This window comes from Cryptomeria japonica, chromosome 2 (assembly GCF_030272615.1).
Source record: "Cryptomeria japonica chromosome 2, Sugi_1.0, whole genome shotgun sequence".
Classification (NCBI taxonomy): Eukaryota; Viridiplantae; Streptophyta; class Pinopsida; order Cupressales; family Cupressaceae; genus Cryptomeria; species Cryptomeria japonica.
In genome coordinates this window covers 603,912,973-603,930,622 of record NC_081406.1, presented here as the reverse complement: position 1 = coordinate 603,930,622, position 17,650 = coordinate 603,912,973, and the positions used below count along the sequence as shown (strand labels likewise).

The 17,650-nt window shown below is 35.1% G+C and overlaps 1 pseudogene; it reads right to left on the bottom strand.

Annotated features, from left to right (window-relative positions):
• Positions 1–816: 816 nt before the first annotated feature.
• On the bottom strand, positions 817–11,059 carry LOC131062959 (uncharacterized; annotated as a pseudogene).
• Between the last annotated feature and the right edge of the window lie 6,591 nt (positions 11,060–17,650).

Below are 17,650 nucleotides of genomic sequence, written 5' to 3'. Positions count from 1 at the left end.
TTCCTAGCACCTTACAACATTGAGTAGTTTGCATACATAAGTTTCTAAGGAGAATAAGTGTGCAGTTTTTGAATTTTCAAATCGTTTGTTGTTATTATTATTGGTTAAAGAATAATGAAATATATAGAGGAGAAATGCAATTAGACCAACTACATAAACTGCATAACTATAACTCCTTGCATAACCACACATAACAATATGTAATACGTCAACATTTCTCCCTTATTACATTGTTCCTACAAAAGTACCAATGGAACCCCTTTAAGACTTACATCACGAAACTTGTTAATTACATAAAACAAATACATATTTTTTTCAAAGACCTTTCTTTGAAGAAACAAATCCTAAATCAAGTGGAGCTCTATCAAGCTACCTCATGACCCTCATAAAGGTGTAGCTTTAAGCTGAACTCTAGAGTTCTCAATCCTAAACTCTAGAGTTCTCACTCTCAAATTATAGAAATCAAATTATTCAACAAAAATAGATATATTGAGCTCTACACACATGGAGATCAATCAAGTTACCTATTGACACTCATAAAGGTATAATTATCCATCAGTCTCATGTACTCTCTGGGTAACAATCCATATTGAGCTTCAACACCAAATCCCTACTTATCTCGAAAAATCAATCTTCACGATACATGTGTTATTCAAATCCGTTAACACCAACAATGCAAGATAAAAAGAAAGCAAGAAAGAAAAACCAATAAAATACTTCTCAAGAAAAATCTCATCTGAAAATGAAAAGCTAATCTGAGATAATGGAAATCCTCCATCCTTCGGTGCCACCAGCCTCCAAAGTAACCATTCACCTTTAAGTTACCGTTTCTCATACTAGCCAATCAAGACTAGGATGGAAAAAATGCAACATAAAGAAGGATGGCATGACAAATAAAATAGTGATTAGATAATACAGAGCTAGAATTGCTGCACTAGCTGGTATTACAGACAAGACCATCAAGAGAAATACAATGACTAGAGAGAAATTCTTTGTCATTTGCACCAAGATAAGTCAATCACTTACAGAATGAGGCATGCAGCATATTTGTGTTTAGATAATTGTGGACAACCTCTATAACACCATTTGGCCTTTGAGAAGAATGTTTCGCATGTGAACAAGAACGTTTTCTAGAGTAATCAAATAAAATAGATGCACTTCCAAAACCTATACCTCCATTTTTAGGCAATACTCTATGCTTCTATGCTCCCCTTCAATTGAACCATGCAATCTTCTGTCACCATTCATGCTTTCTACACAGAAAATAAAATAGAATTGTTACTCAGAAACGAGGACACTTTTGATTTATACTATGCCAAGAAAAAGAATCTATGGATTTATGAAATATGTGTTGATAAGTGATGCTGCTCTAGCATGCAACTCCAGTTTGGACATGAAGCTATCCATTCATCACCATGCATAAGCTATTTTTAGCTAATAGTTTTTATTTGTTTATTCATACAAATAAAGCATGTACTCCAGCATGCATGAATCCTTAGGACTATTTTTAGTTTTGCTTTTTGCATGAGTTTGTTTCTAGTAAATAAAGCATGTTGTGCATGCACTTATTGTATTCTTAATTTAGGGAGTAGTTTGCTTTTTTTAGTTTGAGAGCCTTAGTAGCTTTCCATGCAAAGCTAGGAATATATTTAGAACTGCAGTTATTATTTATTCTTCTAGACTGCAAATTCTTTATATATACAGCCTCTATGTAATTTTTTAATTAAGCTTCAATAAAGATATTGGTGTTTTTCTTCTTTTTGCTGTTATTGTTTGCTAATCAGTTGGTTCAGAGAGGATAGGTTAGGTTCAAAATTCTACAAGTGGTATTAGAGCAGGTAAAATTGTTTTGGTTTAAAGTTTTATTGTTGGAATTTTGCCAAAGTTAATCATGTCGAATTCTAACCATATGCCCATTCCAGAATTTGATGGGAATGATTATGATTATTGGTGCATTAAGATGCTGACCTTTTTGATTGGAAAAGATTTGTGGGAGATTATTGAATCAGGTTATGAAGAGCCAACTGATTGGAATGCCCTTACAGCCACTGAAAGAACAACAAGAAAGGAAGCAAGGAAAAAGAATGCTCAAGCTTTGTTTCACATTCAGATAGCTCTTGATAAGAGATTATTTCCAAGAATATCAGGAGCAACAACTGCCAAAGATGCTTGGAAGACTCTACAAGAAGCTTACCAGGGTAGTGATCAAGTTAAAGTGGTCAAGCTTCAGACATTGAAGCGAGAGTTCGAGAATTTGAAGATGCAAGAAGCTGAAAGTATAAGTGATTATTGTGTCAGAGTCAAAGATGTGGTCAATAAAATGGCTACACTTGGAGAAATTGTAAGCAATGAAGTTTTGATAAAAAAGGTGTTGAGATCTTTGACACCCAGATGGAATCATGTAGCAATAATTATAGAAGAAAGCAAGGATTTGACAAAACTACAGTTTGATCAACTGGTTGGATCCCTGATGTCTCATGAAGAAAGATTGAAAGATTCTTTTGAAGGTGTAGAGAAAGCATTTTCCTCTAAATTGCTAATCACAAAAAATGAAGATGCAAGCAGCAGTAGTGCCAAAATCAATCAAGGCCAAGGTAAAGGGCAAAGCCAAAATTCTTCAAGAGGTAGAGGACTAGGTGGCTCAAGAGAAAGTGGTGGTTTCAGAGGAAGAGGTAGAGGCAGATTTGATAAGAGAAATGTTCAATGTTACCATTGTAATAGGTATGGCCACTTTGAAAGAGAATGCAGATTGAAAGAAGGTAAAAGTGCTAACTATGCTCAAGAAAGTAGTGACAATCCTCCTGATCACTTATTTTTATCTTATGCCAAGGGTGAAAATACTAGTAAAGACGTTTGGTACCTAGATTCTGGATGCTCTAACCATATGACAGGGAATGAGAAGTTGTTCTCAATAAAGGATGGAAGTTTCAAATCCAAGATCCAGCTTGGTGATGATAAATCATTGGAGGTTGCTGCCAAAGGAGCTATGGAGGTCCAAACAAAAGAAGGTATAAAGAGTATTCATGATATTTATTATACTCCACAATTGAAGCACAATTTGTTAAGTGTTGGGCAACTATGTGAGAAAAATTATAAAGTAGTCTTTGAGAATAAGACTTGTACTATCTATGATAAGAATAAGGATAATAGGGTGATCACTGTTGTTCCTATGACAAGAAATAGGATGTTCCCCTTGAGGTTTGGTGAACATAACAACAGTTTGGCAAATATGGCTTATGAGGATTCAAGTTGGTTATGGCATCTCAGGTATGGGCATTTAAATTTTCATAGTTTGAAGTTTCTAACCTCACATGCATTAGTTTCTGGTTTGCCCAAGGTTGAGGAACACAAGGAGGTTTGTGAAGGTTGTGCTAAAGGAAAGCATGCAAGAGAAAAGTTTCCAAAGGGCAATTCATGGAGGGCTCATCACCCACTTCAGCTTGTTCATTCAGATATATGTGGTCCTATGCAGACTAAGAGTTTGGGTAAGTCATCATATTTCATCACTTTTATTGATGATTACTCACGAAATTGTTGGGTATATTTTTTGAAGGCCAAAGATGAAGCCTTGGATACATTCAAGAAGTTTAAAGCCCTTGTGGAAAATGAGAAAGGGTGCAAGATCAAATGTTTAAGGACTGATCGTGGAGGAGAATTTTGCTCAAAGGCTTTCCAAAATTATTGTGATTTTAATGGCATCAAGAGGCAACTTACTACTGCATACACACCTCAACATAATGGAGTAGCTGAAAGGAAGAATCGTACTGTGGTTGAAATGGCAAGGTGCATGTTACAAACCAAGGGATTGAGCAATTCTTATTGGGGAGATGGAGTTGCTACAGCAGTGTACATCCTCAACCGTAGCCCCACCAGTACACTAGAAAAGATGACTCCTTATGAAGCTTGGTATGGTAAAAGGCCTAATGTTAATCATTTCAAAGTTTTTGGTTGTTTGGCGTATGTGCATGTACCGGATCAGAATAGACAAAAGTTAGATGCAAAGAGTGAGTCATGTATTTTTATTGGGTATAGTGAGAAAAGCAAGGCTTATAGATTGTATAATCCCCTCACTAACAAGCTTATTGTCTCAAGAGATGTGATTTTTGATGAAGGGGGAGTTTATGGTCATAAAAAAGGCCATGTTGAGAAGCCAAAATCTATTTTGAATGATGATAGAATTGCTGATATTGATCATGAGCAGCCATCTAATGTTTCTATATCCAGTGGTTTAACTCCACCAAGCAATCCTTCATGAAGTTCTTTAGTACCAAGTTCAAGTCCAACTTCTTCTCCAAGTTCTACAAAGAAAGTAAGGAGATTGAGTGATATCTACCAGAGGAGTGGAAATCAAGTACATGAAGAAAACCCAGTAGGTGAAATAGTGAATTTTGCTTTATTAGCCAAGGCTGATTTTGAACCATCATGTTTTGAAGATGCATGTACTAATGAGGTTTGGGTGAAAGCCATGGAAAAAGAGATGGATTCCATTCACAGGAATGACACTTGGGAGTTAACAGAACTTCCACATGACAAAAAAAGGATTGGCACCAAATGGGTCTACAAGACCAAGTTTAACAGTGATGGGAGTGTTGAAAGACACAAGGCAAGATTAGTTGCTAAAGGCTTCACACAAAAGTATGGAATTGATTATGAAGAGACATTTGCACCAGTAGCAAGACAAGAGACCATAAGAATGCTGATTTCATTAGCAGCTCAGAAGAAGTGGAGCATACATCATATGGACGTCAAAAGTGCCTTCTTGAATGGGTCCTTAGAAGAGGAAGTATATGTAGAGCAGCCACAAGGTTTTGAAGTGGAAGGAAAAGATAATTATGTCTACAAGTTGAAGAAGGCTTTGTATGGCCTCAAGCAATCACCAAGAGCATGGTATACCAGGATTGATGGATACTTTCAGGAGAATGGCTTCCAGAGAAGTAAGAGTGATCCTACCCTATACTACAAACAAGAAGGTACTGATATTCTCATCATAAGTTTGTATGTTGATGATCTTTTGTATATGGGTAGTAGTTCTAAGATGAAAGATGAATTCAAAGCTGCTATGATGAAAGAATTTGAGATGAAAGATCTTGGTCTAATGAAATATTTTCTAGGAATGGAGGTTTATCAAATTAAGGATGAGATTTTCATTTGTCAAACAAAGTATGCACAGGATATGCTGAAGAAATTTAATATGACTAATTGTAACCCTGCCTCCACTCCAAGTGCTCATGGAGATTTGTTATGTAGAGATGATGGTGCTGATTTAGTTGATGAGACAACTTACAAAAGTATTGTGGGGAGCTTGATGTTTCTAACCCACACGAGGCCAGATATTGCTTATTCAGTTTCACTTGTTTCAAGGTATATGACAAATCCATCTGAAATACATATGAAGGCAGCCAAGAGGATTTTGAGGTATGTGAAAGGGAATCCAAGTTTTGGTATTCATTACTACTCTTCTGAAAAGTTCAATCTTGTAGGCTTTAGTGATTCAGATTGGGGAGGTAGTATGGATGACCGTAAATCTACATCTGGAAATTGTTTTTCTTTTGGTTCTGGTTTGATTACCTGGAGCTCGAAAAAACAAAGTATTGTTGCCCTCTCATCTACAAAAGCAGAGTATGTTGCAATTACCTCAGCAGGTACACAAGCCCTTTGGCTCAGAAAAGTTTTGGAAGAAATTGGAGAAAAACAAATTCAGCCTACAGTAATTTATTGTGACAATGTGAGTGCCATCAAGTTAGCTAAGAATCCGGTTCATCACAGCAGAACAAAGCATTTTGATTTGAAATATCACTTCATATGAGATTTGGTGCAAAAGAAGGATGTCGAATTGAAGCACATCAACACCCAGGATCAGCTAGCAGATATATTCACCAAAGCGGTTGCGAAAGCTCAGTTTATAGCACTACGAGATAAGATTGTCAGCCCTCTCAGCATCAAGGGGAAGTATGTTGATAAGTGATGCTGCTCTAGCATGCAACTCCAGTTTGGACATGAAGCTATCCATTCATCACCATGCATAAGCTATTTTTAGTTAATAGTTTTTATTTGTTTATTCATGCAAATAAAGCATGTACTCCAGCATGCATGAATCCTTAGGACTATTTTTAGTTTTGCTTTTTGTATGAGTTTATTTTTAGTAAATAAAGCATGTTGTGCATGCACTTATTGTATTCTTAATTTAGGGAGTAGTTTTCTTTTTTAGTTTGAGAGCCTTAGTAGCTTTCCATGCAAAGCTAGGAATATATTTAGAACTGCAGTTATTATTTATTCTTCTAGACTGTAAATTCTTTATATATACAGCCTCTATGTAATTTTTTAATTAAGCTTCAATAAAGATATTGGTGTTTTTCTTCTTTTTGCTGTTATTGTTTGCTAATTAGTTGGTTCAGAGAGGATAGGTCAGGTTCAAAATTCTACAATATGTACATACAATTGACAGGCTGGGAAGAAGAGTAATAGGACACTTTTGATTGGTGAAGACACAGATCACAGCAGAAGACTGCCAGCAAGATAAACATTAAGAAAATAGCACACCGTTTTCAACTCCATTGTGTTTATCTGAGGGAAAATGGGGTAAGTATACAAGGCTTTATAAGAAAATATAATGGAGGAAAGCCTCGTAAAATGCAGACAGTTGCACATTGGAAACACTGATTTAGTCATCCAGGAAGGAAACAAATATCTACTCGCCAACTGTAATCCCACAATATTTCCCACCACCAACCATATAGGCATGCTATTTGAAAGAATAATACAACAGAAATCCATCTAGAAGAAGCATATTTACCCAATTAGCATCTCCAGTTGTGGTCAATGTGTAACATAAATGATTCATATATTGTGGTCAATAATTTGATTTATTATATTTTTATTTAATTTATGAATTTGAATAATTTGATTTATTATATTTTTATTTAATTTTATATATTCAATAATTTAACATAAATGATTCATATATTGTGGTCAATGTGTAACATTTTATGGTGGGGACCATCTATATCATAAAGTGTCAATACGTTGTGGTTTAAGTTCTATTTAGGTTCAATGTGTTGAGATTAAGGTGCCTTAACTTTAGAGTCCCAAAGGGTATTTCATTTAATTATTGAATGGTCTTATGTTGCTGGTTTTATTAATTTAATGATATATTAAAAGTTTCCAAAGTGCAAAGTTGAATTGTGGGCCCGAAGGCAAGTTGGGTGCAACAAACGTTGGATAAAGGGAAATTTTGACAGTTTTCACAAGCAGGGAATTTTGAAGAAGAGCAGTATTGAGGAGCTCCTCAAAGTTCCTTCCAAGTGACATGTGGCAATAAGCTTTGATCATATCCTTTGCATAAATTTGGAAAGATTCTTCAGGGGACCATATCTTCCACTCGAATAGGCTTGGAGTAAGTTGAAAAGTTCTAAATTGACAAAAGCTTGATTTTCTCATGCCTTGTATGTGTGGAATATTTAATACTATTTATGCAAGAGCTATCCAAAAAGAAGTTTCCATTTATATGTTGTGTAGATACATTGAACTTGGACACATTCACTACTTCTTTTTGTATTGTAAGCTCTATTAATACATAGTTTTGTAGAAAAGAAATTGTATGATGCATTTTGAGAAAAATTGTTATGCTACCAAGATTATACTAGATTTCTATATCACATTTGAAGACACCTATAAGAGCATAGGCTATGCATTTGTATGTAATTGTTATTACTATAATACAAAAGGATCTACACTTTGATGTGGTAAGTTTTTTGCTCAAAGGGTTTTCCCAAGTTAAATTTTTTGTGTTATGTGTTTATGTGAAAATCTGAAATTTTATTGTGCTTTTTCTTTTATCTATAATGTTGTTCAAGGGTTCACAAAGACATTTGCATTTACTCTCGTAGGGATTTGTATTAGGAAGGTTGTTTCTGCTCCTCTGCTTTCTTTTTACAATGAGCACATCGATATTTTTTTATTACAATAAAACTTTGTTATAGACAGATGATTTCCTCATAGTGAAATTTTGAATTATATACAAGATGATACTAAATTTATGCAATTCTTTAAACCAATTTCTTGAAGGATATAAATTGCTATAATAATAGTTCGTTTTTGGAATAAAATTACAAGAGACATATTTGTGATCTATATATGCACTAAATTAATTGAATCACTTGTTCAATTTCATATGATCTATTGTATAAACAAATACAACCCTTATTGCAAAACAACAAAAAATTAAGAAAAAAATCCATGTAAAAACTAAAAGGCTCATGAATGACCATTTGCATACCACTAAAACCCAACAAAGGAATATTGTACTAAAGCCTACAAAGGCGTGAGCTCCTTGAAAATCAAGTTCATTCACAAATTTTCTCCATTTCTAAAATGACCAAATGAACAAAGTGTTATAAGCTCCTACTATAACAACACTTAAACCTATCCTCCTTGAAATTGAAACACTTGTATAAGACTTATAGAACACAATGTTTCTCTAGTTTAGTTTTGTTGAACTATAAGTGTTCTAAAGCACCCCTCTCTTTCTTCATGTAAAAATACCCAACCAATTAATTTCCTCACTAGATATGTCCAACCATGTATCAAGCTTAACAAAAATTATCAAACTTTAAAACCAAATTCAATAATTGCATACATTATTTACAAGAAATAGTGCTTACCTACAATATACTTAATAGGTTGATACAACAACATGTGAAATAGTGCTTGTCAAAAAAATTAGATTTTAGTATCATGTGTGTTTTAATACAACATCATGTGGAATAGGTTGTTCCCTACTTGAGAGGGAATTAATTTCCTAAGGTTATTTTATGACTTCTATGCTATCTTGAGCAACCCAATAGGTAGGTATCAACAAGTCCATTCAAGAGGATCCAACAAAAGCTAGGGAGTGAAATACAAGGTTTTGATTGCAATCATGTTCTTTACTTTAAAACAAAAGAGATAAATTAAATGAATATATGTATAATTATGATTTCATTAATCATCTAGTACATGAGCACTTGTAGACCGAAAAATTAGAATTTTAGATAAGACACAAAATCAAAATCCCAAATTGAGTAAATAAATAATCTTAGTCGAACAAATAAAGAAAAACAAGGATGAAAAAATGGATAAAAGTGAGCATGATTATCTCGTCCTTCAATTTGGCTTTTAGAGTGCAAAAATCCAAATTTTAAAACCCCATTTTTTAGTAGATTTCTACTAGCCAACACACAAATTGGTGCAATCATCTAAGGATGATTCAACTATGATAGAATTAGTGAGAAACCACCATGATCATGTGTAAGTTAATAACAACAAACATCACAACCTTGGTGAAAATTTTATATTCAATAAATAGTTAACTTGAACTTTCAATTGACCACATAAAGAACCTTAAAATCAACACACCACTAGGATATGAAAATTCGATTGAATTCATCCAAGACTCCATAAAATTGCATATAGTATCATAGAATAATTGAGCTTATCTTAGAATATTAAAGATCAAAATAAAAACAATGAATCTAGAAGAACGAAAACAATGTCCTTTGATTCCCAACCCCTTACAATATCAAGTACATGTGCATATATAAGTTTCTAAAGAGAATAAGTAGAGTTTTTGAATGATCAAATTGTTTGTTGTTGTAATTATTGATTAAAGAACAATGAAATATATAGAGGAGAAATGTAGTTAGACCAACTACATAAGCTATAAAATAGTAATTGCTTGCATAATAGTATGTAATACACCAACATTCCAACCCTTATTGCATTGTTCTTACAAAAGTACCAAAGGACCCTCCCTTAAGAATTACATCACAAAACTTGATTACATAAAATAATTACATATTTTTTAGAAAATTTTTCTTTGAATAAACTAATCCTAAATCAAGCGGAATTCCATCTAGTTGCCTCGTGACCCTTGTAAAGGTGTAGCTCTAAGTTGAATTCTATATTTCTCAATATCTAACACTCAAATCATAGACACTGAATTATTCAACAATAATCTATATTGAGCTTTGCACGTGGAGAGGTCCATCTAGATTTCTATTGAGCCTCATAAGGGTATAATTCTCAATCATAGTCTCATGAACTCTCTAGACGACAATCCATATTGATCTCAATGTTAAAACCCTTACATGTCTCCAAAAATCAATCTTCACGATACATGTATTCTTCAAATCCTTCAACACCAACAATGAAAGCTAAAAGGAAAACAAGAAAGAAAAACAAAATCACTTCTCAAATAAAAAATCATCTCAAAGTGAGAAGCTAACTTGAAATGATGGAAATCCTTCATCCTCCAATGCCACCAGCCTCCAAAGTGATTCACCTTTAGGTTACTATTTCTCATACTAAGCAGTCAAGACTAGGGTAGGAAAAGTACAACATAAGACTAGGGTAGGAAAAGTACAACATAAGGAAGCATGGCAGGGAAAATAAATAGTGATTAGATAGTACAGAGCTAGAATTGTTGCACTAGCTTGTATTACATACAAGACAATCAAAGAGAAATACAATGACGAGAAAATTTCTCCGTCATCTGCACAAAGATAAGCAATGAGTTATGGAATGAGGTATGCAACATATTTGTGTTTAGATAATTTTGGACAACCTCTATAACACCATTTGGCATTTGAAAAGAATGTTCCACATGTGAACACGAATGTCTTCTAGAGAAATCAGGTAAAATAGATGCACTTCTAGAACCTGTACCACCATTTGTAGTTAATACTCCATGCTCCCCTTCAATTGAACCATGCAATCTTCTATCGCCATTCATGCTTTCTACCATCCAAACTAAAAAATAATTTTTCCTTGGAAACTTTAGGCTACCTTTCCAAACCAACCTAAATGATAAGAGTAACTGAATAGGTAGTCTAGGAAATTTAACAGTTGCCCACTAAAGACCAAGAACACAATTTTTGCAGAGAGTTTGACCACATGACAAGACGTATGGCACATTCTATACAATATTGAAGGATTCCCAATAGATACGAAATTCCAAACCTTCTTTTGTGCTTCTCCTTGAAGCAACTTCATCATCACACCATTCAAAATGTGTTTTGTCCATAAAACCTATGGTCCCAGTTATCACATTTGATGCAAAGCTCCATATGTTTGGTTCCCTTGGATATTTCAAAGAGATTCAAATCTTATTCTGGTATCATAATGATCTTTTTCTAAGCACACAAGATGTTCAAATCAGTGTGTCAAAACAGGAACAGTCATTACCAGCTGATGCTTTCTAAGAAATCTTCAATCAACAATTAACTCAGTTGCATAACAAACTCTTTCAGGCAATATATTGAGATTGAGGGATGGATTAATGAGAGCATGGTCAATTATGCCTAAAACTTTTGTTGTATCTTCAAACCCTTCATCAATGCAGTCTCTTCCGTGCAATCATTTTAGCATCAACCAATTTGCAATACTCGATATGCCTTCCTGGTAGTCAAATCAACATGAACCCCTGCACCTATGCACTCCTTCCAAGTAGAAATCTAGTTTTGTTCTGCGAGTCAAGAAGTTTGTCAAACATTCCTTAAAACTCCTTTAGCAAAATGTTAGGCAATTTCTTACCGTACCATGTTCTTCTCCTGCAACTGTTGCTTCACTTCTGATCCAAACTAACTAACTTAAATCTAATGCAAAGCAAAACTGTTAAATTTTCTGCATAGCAAAAATACAGATCTTGCTAGAAAGCAAGAAACAAAACTTGCAGAGAAATGAAGAAGAAAAACAAAATAGCTGAAAATGAAATTTTATTTATTCATTGTATTATTACATTACATGCCAAAGCATGATTTTATACAAATTATGAACCAATGCATGAACATAGATCATGCAGAAATCGCTGGAATGGAATGGAAGAGGCAGACTGAGTTTAATTCCTAGTTTGCTTAGTTAGCTTATGCATTAAATCAGCATGCAATCAAGAACTTCGCAAGTAAGAGAGAATATTGGATGTGCAGCATGTAATCAACGGACCAATAGATTGTGTTAGAACAAACACACTGAGTGCTTAGTTGGAGTTAACATTACTCTAACACCCCCCCTTAATTCCAACTAGGGAGAAAAGGGCAAAAAAAAAAAAAAAGGAAAGAGGAAAGAGGGAAAACCCAGTGGGAACAAAACCCCCCCTCAAAATTACAACTATATGAAGTGCAGAAGAACATCCTTTGAGATACAAGAAAAGTGTGGACAATTGTCAAATGATAAAGTTTCCATAGTGCTGAATGAAGAAACTTCTCATAGGCCAAGATGATGATCAAGATCAAGAATTTGCATGAGTTCCCTCAATGACACTACTCGAACAATGATCGGATGGAAAAAAAAGGCAAAACATCTGAAATTCGAAGATGCAAGTGGCACATGAATCTGCATGAGTGACCCCAACGACACTACTCAACCATGCAAGAAGAAGCTTCTGGTCGAAAATACAAGTGCCAATAGTGAACTGATCAAACTTGAAACAAAACCAAGAAGCATTAGCACTAATAGTAGAAAAAAAATCTTTCATAATATGACAAAGGAGAGGCATGACAGGTCCACTGAAATGATGTGTCACAAAGGAGAAGATGAAGGCAAGGCCCATGCAAAAAAAGCATGAACAAAGGAAGCAAGGAGCATGCTCTAGAAACAAAGGTTTACGTCAGCTTCCATTCTTCAGAAATTTGCCAGCAAATAATTTGTCCTTCTTCCTAGCTCTCAAGGCTCTGATACCATGTTAAATTTTCTGCATAGCAAAAATACAGATCTTGCTAGAAAGCAAGAAACAAAACTTGCAGAGAAATGAAAAGAAAAGCAGAACAACTGAAAATAAAATTTTATTAATTCATTGTATTATTACATTACATGCCAAAGCATGATTTTATATAAATTATGAAACAATGCATGAACATAGATCATACAGAAATCGCTGGAATGGAATGGAAGAGGCTGACTGAGTTTAACTCGCAATTTGCTTAGTTAGCTTATGCATTAAATCAGCATGCAATCAAGAACTTCGCAAGAGAGAATATTGGATGTGCAGCATGTAATCAACGGACCAATAGATTGTATTAGAACAAACACACTGAGTGCTTAGTTGGAGTTAACATTACTCTAACACCCCCCCTTAATTCCAACTAGGGAGAAAAGGGCAAAAAAAAAAAAAAAAGGAAAGAGGAAAGAGGGAAAACCCAGTGGGAACAAAACCCCCCCTCAAAATTACAACTATATGAAGTGCAGAAGAACATCCTTTGAGATACAAGAAAAGTGTGGACAATTGTCAAATGATAAAGTTTCCATAGTGCTGAATGAAGAAACTTCTCATAGGCCAAGATGATGATCAAGATCAAGAATTTGCATGAGTTCCCTCAATGACACTACTCGAACAATGATCAGATGGAAAAAAAAGGAAAAACATCTGAAATTCGAAGATGCAGGTGGCACATGAATCTGCATGAGTGACCCCAACGACACTACTCAACCATGCAAGAAGAAGCTTCTGGTCGAAAATACAAGTGCCAATAGTGAACTGATCAAACTTGAAACAAAACCAAGAAGCATTAGCACTAATAGTAGAAAAAAAATCTTTCATAATATGACAAAGGAGAGGCATGACAGGTCCACTGAAATGATGTGTCACAAAGGAGAAGATGAAGGCAAGGCCCATGCAAAAAAAGCATGAACAAAGGAAGCAAGGAGCATGCTCTAGAAACAAAGGTTTACGTCAGCTTCCATTCTTCGGAAATTTGCCAGCAAATAATTTGTCCTTCTTCCTAGCTCTCAAGGCTCTGATACCATGTTAAATTTTCTGCATAGCAAAAATACAGATCTAGCTAGAAAACAAGAAACAAAACTTGCAGAGAAATGAAGAAGAAAAACAAAATAGCTGAAAATGAAATTTTATTTATTCATTGTATTATTACATTACATGCCAAAGCATGATTTTATACAAATTATGAACCAATGCATGAACATAGATCATGCAGAAATCGCTGGAATGGAATGGAAGAGGCAGACTGAGTTTAATTCCCAGTTTGCTTAGTTAGCTTATGCATTAAATCAGCATGCAATCAAGAACTTCGCAAGTAAGAGAGAATATTGGATGTGCAGCATGTAATCAACGGACCAATAGATTGTGTTAGAACAAACACACTGAGTGCTTAGTTGGAGTTAACATTACTCTAACACCCCCCCTTAATTCCAACTAGGGAGAAAAGGGCAAAAAAAAAAAAAAGGAAAGAGGAAATAGGGAAAACCCAGTGGGAACAAAACCCCCCCTCAAAATTACAACTATATGAAGTGCAGAAGAACATCCTTTGAGATACAAGAAAAGTGTGGACAATTGTCAAATGATAAAGTTTCCATAGTGTTGAATGAAGAAACTTCTCATAGGCCAAGATGATGATCAAGATCAAGAATTTGCATGAGTTCCCTCAATGACACTACTCGAACAATGATCGGATGGAAAAAAAAGGCAAAACATCTGAAATTCGAAGATGCAGGTGGCACATGAATCTGCATGAGTGACCCCAACGACACTACTCAACCATGCAAGAAGAAGCTTCTGGTCGAAAATACAAGTGCCAATAGTGAACTGATCCAACTTGAAACAAAACCAAGAAGCATTAGCACTAATAGTAGAAAGAAAATCTTTCATAATATGACAAAGGAGAGGCATGACATGTCCACTGAAATGATGTGTCACAAAGGAGAAGATGAAGGCAAGGCCCATGCAAAAAAAGCATGAACAAAGGAAGCAAGGAGCATGCTCTAGAAACAAAGGTTTACGTCAGCTTCCATTCTTCAGAAATTTGCCAGCAAATAATTTGTCCTTCTTCCTAGCTCTCAAGGCTCTGATACCATGTTAAATTTTCTACATAGCAAAAATACAGATCTAGCTAGAAAACAAGAAACAAAACTTGCAGAGAAATGAAGAAGAAAAACAAAATAGCTGAAAATGAAATTTTATTTATTCATTATATTATTACATTACATGCCAAAGCATGATTTTATACAAATTATGAACCAATGCATAAACATAGATCATGCAGAAATCGCTGGAATGAAATGGAAGAGGCAGACTGAGTTTAATTCCCAGTTTGCTTAGTTAGCTTATGCATTAAATCAACATGCAATCAAGAACTTCGCAAGTAAGAGAGAATATTGGATGTGCAGCATGTAATCAACGGACCAATAGATTGTGTTAGAACAAACACACTGAGTGCTTAGTTGGAGTTAACATTACTCTAACACCCCCCCTTAATTCCAACTAGGGAGAAAAGGGCAAAAAAAAAAAAAAAAGGAAAGAGGAAAGAGGGAAAACCCAGTGGGAACAAAACCCCCCCTCAAAATTACAACTATATGAAGTGCAGAAGAACATCCTTTGAGATACAAGAAAAGTGTGGACAATTGTCAAATGATAAAGTTTCCATAGTGCTGAATGAAGAAACTTCTCATAGGCCAAGATGATGATCAAGATCAAGAATTTGCATGAGTTCCCTCAATGACACTACTCGAACAATGATCAGATGGAAAAAAAAGGCAAAACATCTGAAATTCGAAGATGCAGGTGGCACATGAATCTGCATGAGTGACCCCAACGACACTACTCAACCATGCAAGAAGAAGCTTCTGGTCGAAAATACAAGTGCCAATAGTGAACTGATCAAACTTGAAACAAAACCAAGAAGCATTAGCACTAATAGTAGAAAAAAAATCTTTCATAATATGACAAAGGAGAGGCATGACAGGTCCACTGAAATGATGTGTCACAAAGGAGAAGATGAAGGCAAGGCCCATGCAAAAAAAGCATGAACAAAGGAAGCAAGGAGCATGCTCTAGAAACAAAGGTTTACGTCAGCTTCCATTCTTCAGAAATTTGCCAGCAAATAATTTGTCCTTCTTCCTAGCTCTCAAGGCTCTGATACCATGTTAAATTTTCTGCATAGCAAAAATACAGATCTAGCTAGAAAGCAAGAAACAAAACTTGCAGAGAAATGAAGAAGAAAAACAAAATAGCTGAAAATGAAATTTTATTTATTCATTGTATTATTACATTACATGCCAAAGCATGATTTTATACAAATTATGAACCAATGCATGAACATAGATCATGCAGAAAACGTTGGAATGGAATGGAAGAGGCAGACTGAGTTTAATTCCCAGTTTGCTTAGTTAGCTTATGCATTAAATCAGCATGCAATCAAGAACTTCGCAAGTAAGAGAGAATATTGGATGTGTAGCATGTAATCAACGGAACAATAGATTGTGTTAGAACAAACACACTGAGTGCTTAGTTGGAGTTAACATTACTCTAACATGTAGAATTTTGCAGTTGCACGGGGATAGATCTAGCGAAAAAATAGAAACAAAACCTGCAGAATGAAAACATACAGAAGAAAAATAGAGCTGCTAAGAAATAAAATTATATTAATTCATTGCACATTTTACAACTACAAAATATGCAAATTTATACAAAGATAACCACCGTAGACCACTATAGATAATGGAAATTACGGAGGAAAGAAAGGCAAAGCAACCGCATTAACAATATTGGCAATGAAAGAGGCAGAGCATGAAGAGCATGAATGTTTAACTGGTTGTTGCACTATCCGCTTAGTTAATCTTATATAAATATCATGCAATCATGAGTGATTCCCATGAATCACCAAAGACTGCAAGTAACTACGCTAACCACTGCATGATTTACATCGCTAACACCCCCCTTAAGTCTAACTAAAGAGATAGAGGAGGAAAGAAATGAAGAAAGAGGGAAAACCCAGTGGGAAGAAAACCCCCCCTCAAAATTGACACTAACTCTGCATGATACCTAATATGCTACAATTTCTTGCAATCAAAGAAGGTCTCACAGAAAGTGGTTGTTTGTGCCTCCACATAGAAGAGAAAGAATGTCAATACAGAATGTAGCATAGTGAATGTTGTAGTAGGTTCCTCTATAACAAATGACACCTCTTCCTTTTGGAAGATAGAAACCTTGAGCTGTCAAACTACTAAATTCCCACTCAAGTGAAATGTATGAAGGAATCAAGATGAATGGTTCTGAAAAATACTCATGTTTCTCCAATCTAATGTTCAAGTGCGACTCTGCCATACAAAATTCCAGAACAGTGACCACTAAAGTGTGAGAATTGTTCGGCTATGAATCAAGATGTGTCAAGATAGTAGCATGGAGTGGTTGAGAGAGAACAAGAGAATCCAAACCAAAAGAAGATGCAACTTGATGTGATCTGACATCGGAGAGATGACATGTGTCCTCAATATTGTCATCATGATCAAGGAGAGATTCAACAAACAGATGATAAATGTCTGATAGGATGATATCTCGCTCATCAAGAAGACATGAATGAACCTATTGAAGAGAATCTAAAGTAGCATTTGGAGAAGACAAGATCCCTATCAAATTGGTAGTTGGAGGTGATTGAACGGTTGTCAATAATGGAGGTGTGGAAAGAGGAGAAGTAGGAGTAGATGTCTCTATGTAATCAAGACAATCAAGTATCTTCCAATAAGAAATTTCCTCTTCAATGCCATCGTCATACATAGGATCATCATCTCTATCAAGGGAGAGAAGCATGTCTTCATCTAGAAATGGAGGTTCATTGGGATCTCCATACATTTCTCATATAGTGGCCCAAAGAGTGTGAGGGCATTA